Source organism: Octodon degus, unplaced genomic scaffold, assembly GCF_000260255.1.
Source record: "Octodon degus isolate 3935 unplaced genomic scaffold, OctDeg1.0 scaffold00173, whole genome shotgun sequence".
NCBI classification, from domain to species: domain Eukaryota; kingdom Metazoa; phylum Chordata; class Mammalia; order Rodentia; family Octodontidae; genus Octodon; species Octodon degus.
In genome coordinates this window covers 56,611-66,555 of record NW_004524749.1, presented here as the reverse complement: position 1 = coordinate 66,555, position 9,945 = coordinate 56,611, and the positions used below count along the sequence as shown (strand labels likewise).

General features: G+C 37.2%; 1 protein-coding gene across 3 annotated transcripts in view; it reads right to left on the bottom strand.

Moving 5' to 3' along the window:
* Positions 1 to 9,945, bottom strand: part of LOC111813222 (vesicle-associated membrane protein 714-like) — a 42,545-nt gene that overhangs the window by 5,886 nt on the left and 26,714 nt on the right. The gene's annotated exons all lie outside the window — the stretch shown is intronic.

Below are 9,945 nucleotides of genomic sequence, written 5' to 3'. Positions count from 1 at the left end.
GTTGAAGCAGCCACTTAAAGAACTGAGCTAAGGGGCAGGCCCCCAACTATTGCTTCTTTATCTACTCTGTTAGCCTGTGTCTTTCGATTGGTGAATCGACACAACATTGATGGTTATAACTGTTATGTATTGATTTATCCTTATCATATAATTTTCCTGTTGTTGGCTCCCCCCCACACCCTTTTGTTTGTTTGCCTTGCCCTGTGGATTCACTCTCTTAGGGTTCAGTATTTTGTAGTGCTGGTTTGGAATTTCTTCATGGACACTGTGGAGTATCATATGTCTCTTACCAGTTTTGCAAGATAGTTTTGCAGAGTATGGGTTGGAGGGGTTTTTTTAGGGCTTGAAATATTTTACTCCAAACTCTCCTTGACTTATGAATTTGTTTTGCAAGGATTTGTGATTGTGATGGTCTTCCCTTTATAGGTGATTGATATTTTTTCTCTAAGAGCTTTTAATATTTTATTCTTTTCTTGACTTTGTGGAATCTTGACTGTTATATACCTTGGTGTAGACTTCTTTTGATCATAGATATCTAAGGAATTTAGTAGTCTACCATACATGTCTCTAAAATACATGTAGGCTAGTGTAGGAGGGAACACCTTTTAAAAGAAGGTATAAGTACTTCCCTGTATACTTAGTTTTCATTGAATAGCTACATTTTTGTATGGGATCATCCGATATGTCACAAGGTTTAAAGCCAGAGGGTTGGTTCTTTTGGAGAATATTGATAATAACTTGTTTCAGGGTGAACAGAAGCAAAAGAAAGAGAAGAAATAATAAGAACATGCTTTAGAATTACTTGAATGTGGCATTTTTGGGGCAGACCATCTATTGTTTGTCTTATTGTGGCATTGATGATCCCTTGGTTCAGATATGGTGAGACTACACTTGCTCAGTTGTTTGAACTGTTTGCTGTTTGGAGCTTTGGTTGTCAGGAGGAGAAGGATGGGTCTTTCTCATGCTGGTCAGTTTTTTTTTTTTTTTTTCTTCTATGATTTAACCAGCAGATAGCAGTTTGGTGCAGATGAAATGGAAAATCAAGGGGTGGTATCTGGAATAGAAGTCCTCTTTGCCTAAGAAAATTGAGAGTAGAGAATAAATCAAGCACATAATTTTAGGAGCTTAACACTGAGTCCAGAAGGCCCATCCTTATTATTTTTTTTACTATATATTTGTACTTTAGCATAATAGTAGCCAGATGTATGTCTCAGTACCTTTCTGTGAAGGACACAGGAAACAATATGTGTGTGTTTATGAACTTGGTATGATAAATGACAAGATGTGTGCCTATGTGTAAAAAAAATGGAATTTTTACCCGCATTGTGCTTTATCTGATTTTTATCTGAGCATCACAGGGGGTCCAATAGACCCACACTGCTCTATGATTTGTTGAAAAATTTCTTTTCATTTTTTTCTGGTAAAAGTAGCCCAATTTAGTATAATGGCATGTGAAACACTAGATTTGTAAATTTTAGAAGATGTTCAAAGTGAAGCATCAGATTACTCATACATAGATGATGAAGATGATTCATTACAGTAAAATGTATGCTTTCATAGCAGAAGAGTGTATGGGTGGATGATGATGGTGGTAGTAGTGATGACTTTGATGTTGGCCATGTGAGCCAAAGCTCCTGTGACAGTGAAATTAAGCAAAAATCAACTGATACAGACACAGGGAATGCAGAGCTCCTTGAATCAGATGAAAAAAGATAGAATTGTTAGTACATGTTTCATTAGCTGAAATGTTGCAAAATGGCCAAACAACTAAGTGGAATGATCCAATATTAGAACTAGGTATGAAAACATAGCAAGGGTTTTGGTAGGTGCGAAGTGTTTTGGACAGAATTCCAGCACTGCCATTCATTGTTGGACATTGTAACAGACAAAATACTACAAGATTCTGTGAAACACACAAAGCTGAAATGCAAGTAAAACATCATGTGTATACTAACAGCCATATTAAAAATGTATTTATTATGACACCTCATTAGTTAAACTTAAAGCACTTGTAGGTCTACTATACTTAACAGGAATTTCTCATGATAATAGCTGGAATATAAAAGACTTAGGGAAAACCACTGGGTCAAAATATGACATAAAAATTTATGCTCTGATAAATGCAAAAATTTACTATTCTTTCAATTTAGACATTTATAGTAATAAACTGAATGATGCTGTGAACACTAGTTGCTCTCATTTCACAAACTAATTGGAATATGGCATTGGACAGCTGGTTTACCAGTTTAACTGATGTTACATTTGCTAACAGAGCACAAGTTGACCAGTGCAGGAAATGTATACAGGAAAAAAGCAGGAATTTCAGATGACATGTTGCAATTTCAAAAGTGTTTTATAGTACAAAATCTCTGAATTTCTGAAAGCTATAACAGTCTTGTATATGGCAAAGAAAACACACTAACACTGCTGATGTCAACATTTCACCATTATGGGGAACTATTGTTAGGGAAATCTCGACAAAATGGAAGCCTGAGATGTAAACTTCCCACAACAAGTAGAAAGATACAGTAGATGTTAATGATGAGTTATGCAGCATCTCTGATGTCATTTGAAACATAAGGCATTAGCTTATGGTTGTGTTTTACTTGATCTTAAATGTGTGTGACATAAATACTTTGGTAGTTTCCAAAGAAAATAACAAGTGCAAAATATTATGAAGAAGTCATCTTAGAGGACTGGGAGTGGAGCTCCTAAGAGGTCTCTGCTGGGCATATTACATGTGATCTGAGACAAGGCCTGAATAGAAGCAGTGACATTAGGGTTGTCGATGATCCTAGGGTGGGCTAGCCAAGGTCTGACTATGGGGTTCTCCCCCTAAGTTGCTTTTACAAGTTCCCCCACACCCAGGATCAGATTCAGATTCATTTACGTATTTTTCTTTTTTTTTTTTTTTGCGGAACCGGGGATTGAACTCAGGCCCTTGCACTTGCCAGGGAAGCGCTTATCTATTGAGCCATCTCCCCAGCTCCTTGTGTATTATTTTTTTGTTTTTCTTTTTTTTTCATTTCTCTATTTTGTAAGTCTTCATCAAGTTAATTATCAAACCAGTTAACCAGACCAACAGGCCAAAACTATAAAACACTTAAGACAATTATACTAAATTAAGGTATACTTTTAAATATATTGTCCATGCTAGGACACAAACAATAATAACTTTTTTTTTCAAAAAAATGTATTTAGTATAGGGTCTACAGGGTCTCACTACACAGTTCTAGACTTGTGGTGATCCTTCCTGCTTTTCAGCCTCCCAAATACTGGGATTATAGGCGCGCCACCAACGTCTCAGTGGGCCCTGGGGGGCAAGGCCAGCCACCAGCCCAGCAGGCCGGGGATGGAACCTCCGGCCACTGTGTCTCCATAAGCAGGCAATTTAATCTGCTGAGCTATCTCGCCAGCCCAGTAATTATTTTTTATATAATAAAAATTATTTTAAAAAGACAATTATAATAACTTTTTTCCTATTGCCTGTATTTTATTTATATGCTAGATTTCTTATATGAGAGAAATCATGCAATATTTAACCTTGTGTCCCTCATTTACTTAACATTATGGTCTCAAGGAGCACTTATCTTCTCACAAATAGGTTCAAGTCTGTTTTTCTTTACAGAAGAGTAGTACTCCACTATGAATAAATATCACCTTTATTCATTCATCTGCTGATGAACACTTAGGCTGATTCCAAGATTTAGCTGATATGAACTGTAGTTCAATAAACATGGAGATGCACAAATTTGTGTAATATGATGCCTCTTTCAAGAAGATACTTAGAAGGGAAGTGGTTGGCTTAAAATTTCAAGTTCCAATTTTTCTCCACACTGATTTCCCTGGTGGTTGCACCAGTTTATACCCTCACCAACAACATAGAAGAGTTCTTTTTTACCCCTTCCTTGTCCAGAACGTTAGATTTCTTGATGATAATAGCCATTCTTTGGAGAGAGCTGAGATCAGTGTTTAACTTGCATTTCTTCCCTGTGAGTACTGGGAATCAAACTCAGGACCTCCTGCTTGCAAGGCAGGCTCTGTGAAACTGAGCTATATTCCCATCCCAATTTGCACTTCTTGAGTTATTATTTGTGTGAACAGGTTTTTTTTTTTATACCATTTGTGTTGTCTTCTGATTTTTCACTTACTCCAATTACTCTTGTCTTCTTTGCATCACCTCGCAGCTGTTGGATCCCTTCTGCATGTTCACTTGTTTTTAAGGTGTCTTCGAGTAGTTGGTTGTGGAAGGTATTATTGTGTTCCAGTCCTGAAATTTTGTCCTCAAGTTGGTTGCTTCTGTTGCCAGCTAAAATATAATTTTTAATCTGGATTTCTGATTGAAGCCCTTTCATGGGTTCTAATTCTTTGCTACACTGGTGATTCATGTTTTGTATAATTTTGTTTAGTTCAATTAGCATTTTATTAGTGTTTTCTGACAGTTCCTGGACCACTTTGGTTACTACTTCTATTATCTGTTTAGTTTTATCTTCTGTGGTCCTGCTGAGTACTTCTTTGATCTGCTTTCTAAACTGCTCTGTTATCCTTTTGAGTAGTTTAAGTATGTGGTATATAGAGGCCAGGGAGATAGCTCAGTAGAATAAGCGTTTGTCTGGTAAGCACAAGGTCCTGAGTTCAATCCCAGGTTCTAAAAAAAAAAAAAAAAAAAAGTATGTGGTATGTGCTGTTTTGTTCCTTGATGCCCCTGGATTGGCTTTGGGGGAGTTGAGAGTTTTGGATGAAATTTTGTTGTTTTCTCATGTTTCTATTGTTTTTGTTCATTTGTTCATTTTATTTTGTTTTATGCTGTGGTTTGTGGATGCATATAGTGACAAGACTTTTGCTAGTACGGAGAGCTCTTCAGTTGCTTTTCAGGGATGTACTTGTGCATGAATAACTATACTTTGCCTTTGCTCCAAGATATGGCCAACTTGGTTAATCTGAGAGGGCAGATGCAGTGTAATTAGCTCAGCAACTAAGTTCTCTTAAAATGCACTTTAGTATTGGTAATGTCAGAAGAGTAATCTGAGTGTTGGTTTAAAGAGAAATAGTTGTACTTATGGAACCATGTAATATCAAGCACACCAGCCACAGTAGTATTGTCCAAGGCAAACTGGACATTAACATAGTATAAGTCCAATTAGATGCTCCTCTTACCTGAATGCAGAAATCCACTATAAGGGCATAAACAGAAAGACAACTCAGGTATTGACTTAAAGCTAATATGCAGAAATTGTGACAACTGTATCTCTGCTAATAGCAGAGAAGAATTAAATAGTAATTTTATAGTTTTGACTACTGAAAGAGTAATAAAGCTTTATGATTGTATTCTTAAAGCTATCACATTTGGAAATGAGAGAATGTAAGAGGAAAAACTGGAACCCTTAAATTATATGAGAAGGAGGAGGGAAGTGTTATAAAGTACCTTACTGGGGTGTAGAAGGGTGCTTACATACTTACACACAGGTAAGAGAAAATACACAGTTGTCACAATTTCTACATATTAGCTTTAAGTCAATACCTGAGTTGTCTTTCTGTTTATGCCCTTATAGTGGATTTCTGCATTCAGGTAAGAGGAGCATCTAATTGGACTTATACTATGTTAATGTCCAGTTTGCCTTGGACAATACTACTGTGATGAGAAACAGAAGATAAAGAGTGGGGGAAAAATGGAAAGCGTATATGGGGAGTAAAAATAAAAAAATTTAAGGGAGAAAATTTAAAGGAAGTGGAAAACATACAGAAAGAAAAAGAAAAGAAATAACAGTCAAGGAAGAAAGATAAAGGAAAATTCTCTAATCCCAAATAAACTAGAAGAAAGGAAGAAAGAAGACAAAACAAAAGAAAAATCCCTAAAATGATGTACATATTCACAAATAAAACAAAGATACTGAAACCCAAAATGAATAAACAAACAAAACAAAACAAATAAAAAGAAATGGGTCTGTGTTTTTAGATGTGTGGTTTTGCCCTGGGATCTTCAATTTTTGGGACAGTGTCCAAGACAAGATATGTCACTGGCCATGATGGTAAATAAAGAAGGCAGTCAGATGCCCACTCTGTTAGATGCAGGCACCAGCAGGCAGTAAGATAGAGGTGAGGGTGTCAGTGCTGGGACTTTCAAATCCAGGGCAATTCAGGGTGAGCCTGACCTCTAGCCATAGACGATGGACCTGTATTTTTTAGCACAAAACCCCAAAGGGGTGTTTTTCCAGCCTGACTATGGCTCACTGACTACACCTGTCTCCTGTGACTTCTCGCTTACCTAGCTACTATGGGAACATAACACTGGGTACCTTGAAGCAAACCAACCCATGCTTGGTCTGAGTGAGGAAAAAATGGCAAGCAATCAGTCCTTCCCTAGAATGTTGTCTGAGCAGTCTCCACAGGGATATGGTGGGCACTTGAACTGGTGCCACTCACCAGTTGCTGCCCACCGTTCGAAGGGCTCACAGGGGGGCAAAGTCCCCCACTTTTCCTGCAGCCCAGAACACTCACCAGTCCATTCCCCACTGTGTTCCCCTGAAGCCTTCTGGAGTCCTCAGCTTTCCCTTTGTCTCTGCAGATTCACTCTCCCTTTCCTAAGAGCCAGCACCCAGTACTTGGAAGAAAGTGTCAGGTTGTCCTTCTCCTTTTCTGCCTCATGTTCTTTTTTTTTTTTTTTTTGGCAGAACCGGGGATTGAACGTAGGCCCTTGTGCTTGCCAAGGAAGCACTTATTCCACTGAGCCATCTCCCTGGCCCTCATGTTCTCTTTTCAATTTGTCTACAGACTATTTTTCTTGTCAGATCTTTCTGGTTCCTGGGGCTCTACTATCTCTCTCTCTTCTTGCCCATGTTGTATTTTCCTGTGTCAGGATTCTGGATCTCAGGGAGGCTGAGTTCTTGTTCCTTACCATTTTGTCATTTTCCTTGAAGTCCCAGATCTGATTTTCATTATTTTCACCAAATAGATTGATATTACTTTTATTTTGTGGTACTAGGGATTGAATCCAGAACTCTTGCATGAGCTACATAGCCCTTTTGTTTTCAGACAGCAAGGATCTTGCTTGCTAAGTTGATAATATGTCTTGGCTAGACGGGAACTTGCAATTCTGCTTTAGCCTCTCAGAGTACTGAGATTATAGCCATGGCCTACATGCATGTCTTATTATTTTTCTAAATGAAAACAAACAATTTTGATTTTTTTTTTTTTTTTAGAACTGAGAATTGAACTCTGGTCCCTGTGCTTGCTGGGCAAGCACTTATTCCACTGAGCTATCTCCTAAGCCACTTGATTTTCTTAAGAAAACAAATAAATGAGCATTTTATTTTTATGCCATTGTTTTAATTTCTAGTTTCCTGAATGTTTTATAATGTTACATTATTATTTAAGGAGATATTTTTACATACATTTGATTATAATCTCAAGAATTTTATAAAGTACACATATTCAAGAAATCTACTGCACCTGTCCTAGAAACAGATTTTCAGAAATACATGTGTTACTTGAGATAGGGGATTAGGGTGTGTCAAAGCTGGCTAGAAGTAGGCATGAACTGTTAACTGTAGTATCCCAGACATAGGTGTAGAACTGTTCCCAAAGCTCTCTACGTGGACTTCTCTTGAGAACTTGAATGGATTTTCAACAGCCTAGTCTAGACTTGATGTTAGGGGGACATTAATTGGTTTTCAGTTTTAGATTTAAAAGACATTTTTGGGGCTGGGGAGATGGCTCAGTAGGATAAGCGCTTGACTGGCAAACACAAGGATCTGAGTTCAATCCCCGGTTCCGGAAAAAAAAAAAAAAAGACATTTTTCTCTATTCCTCTACCTCTAGACTCCCAATTTCTGTTTGCCTTTGAATGAAAAGAATCCCATTTCAAGAAAAAAAGCAGCAGTCTACCTGGATCCCAGACATATGCCCAGAGTGGTTCCCAAAGCCCTGCATGTGGACTTCTCTCCAGAACTGGAACAGTTTTTCAACAGGGTGACCTAGACCTGGCCTTAGCCTGAAGCTGGGATCCCATTGAATTTCCTTTAAAAAGTGATACTTTTATAAGAAATTAAGTTTATCATTTACAGTGATAATTTACTAAAATGAATCTGTTTAAAATGGATATTGAACTAAAAACCTGGGCTTCTGTAGGATGTATACATTATTATATCATAAACATAAAGCAAAAAATGCAAACCAAAATGTATATTATTTATCCACACATACATATGTAGCAGAGGAGTTAATATATCCATACAAGTAATTCATGTCAATTTCTTATCGCTGTTCTGGTGAGAGAGTAAAATGGGCTTGGAAAGGGTACACAGGAGACCTCAAATGTTATATGACTTTGAAAACTGAAGAGCCAAATCAAATAAGGCAACATACTGAGGCTGGATGAGGCAGGATGCTAAGGGAAGTGGATACATTAGTCTCAAAACTTCACATCTGAAATAAATCTTTCATCACAAGTAGTTTGATATTCTCAGGATTCCTAACTATTGCCTCTGAGACATTCAGTATTTAAATATATGTAGTTTCTGATATAGCTGAATGAAGTAATATTGATTGTGGAATTGCAGAGTAGTTTTTGTACTTCAAAAACCTTTGCGCTTCATTGTTTGGCTGGAGAATATGGCAATTAGGAGAGGATGTTTGAGCTGGGTTTTGATGGATGCATAGAAGTTATCTAGGGCAAGGGGAAAAAAAGTAAGAATAGCACATTGAAACGTATGAAGTAATGTGACATATAGGTCAATGAACTATAAATAGACTTTTTTTGAGATTTATAGACAGCATTATTATGACTTCTATTTGATATAACTGGCTGTACACTCAGAAGAAAGCTCAATATATTCAAGAGGTTGGACTCTACCTGGTGGGAATGAAGGACAACTGCCGAAGGGCTTTGAGATGGCTATGGGTAACAATCATACTGCCTTTTATGAAATCACTGTGGTATCGGCACAGAGAGTGTGGGGCACTGAAGAGATAGAGAGCATTTAAACTTGGGTATTAATCACACTCAGACTAGAGATAAAGAGCTTGGATGGCCACAGCGAGTAGCCTGGGGATGGAGGAAGAGAAGTCAAAAAATGACTTGGCCAGTTTGTGGACAGTGCTGAGCAATGGAAAGGAATAACATGCAGACACACACAACGATGTAGAAATGGTGTGCTAAGTGAAAGAAGCCAAACATAAAAGACAATGTACTGTATAATTCCATTTGTATAATTTTCTAGAGAAACCAAACCTATAGTGACCGAGGACAGGTTAGTGGTTGGCTGGGGACAGGGTAGTGAAATGAAATAAATTTTAGGGAGAGGGAATTTTTTCCTATCTTGATTGTGGTTACATGCTGCATAAAATTATGTTCATCAAATGCTACTCTTAAAATGGGTGCATCTGATTATATGTAAATAGTGCCTTAAACTTTAAGTGAAAAAATGAGGTAATGATATCAAAAGATTTAGCAGACAGAATCCACACTGGCTGTGTGTCTAGAAAAGATGGAAAAACAAAACAAAACTGAAAATATCCTAAGAGAACTAAACTAGTTCTCAAGCTATTTTCTAGTAAAAGAATTTAAAGCCATACAAAAGTTGATACAATGATATAATGAACCTCTATGTGCTCAATGTTCAGTTCTAGCAAATGTCAATTTATGGCAAATTTTATTTCATTTAAACCTCATACTTTCCCCCGGCTCCTCAGTTATTCTGAAGTAAATGACAGACATGTATAATTTGAACCATAAATATTTCATATAAATCTGTATGAATAATGACTCTAAAAAGATGGCCACAATGCCAACTGCATACCTAAAATTAATGATAATTCCTGAATGTCATCTACTATTCAGCTGGACTCAAATGTCTTGCTGTTTCACAAAGTTGTGCATTGTCATTTTAAGAGTTTGACCCAAAATCCAAATAATGACCATATATTGTGGCTGATGTATCCTTTAAG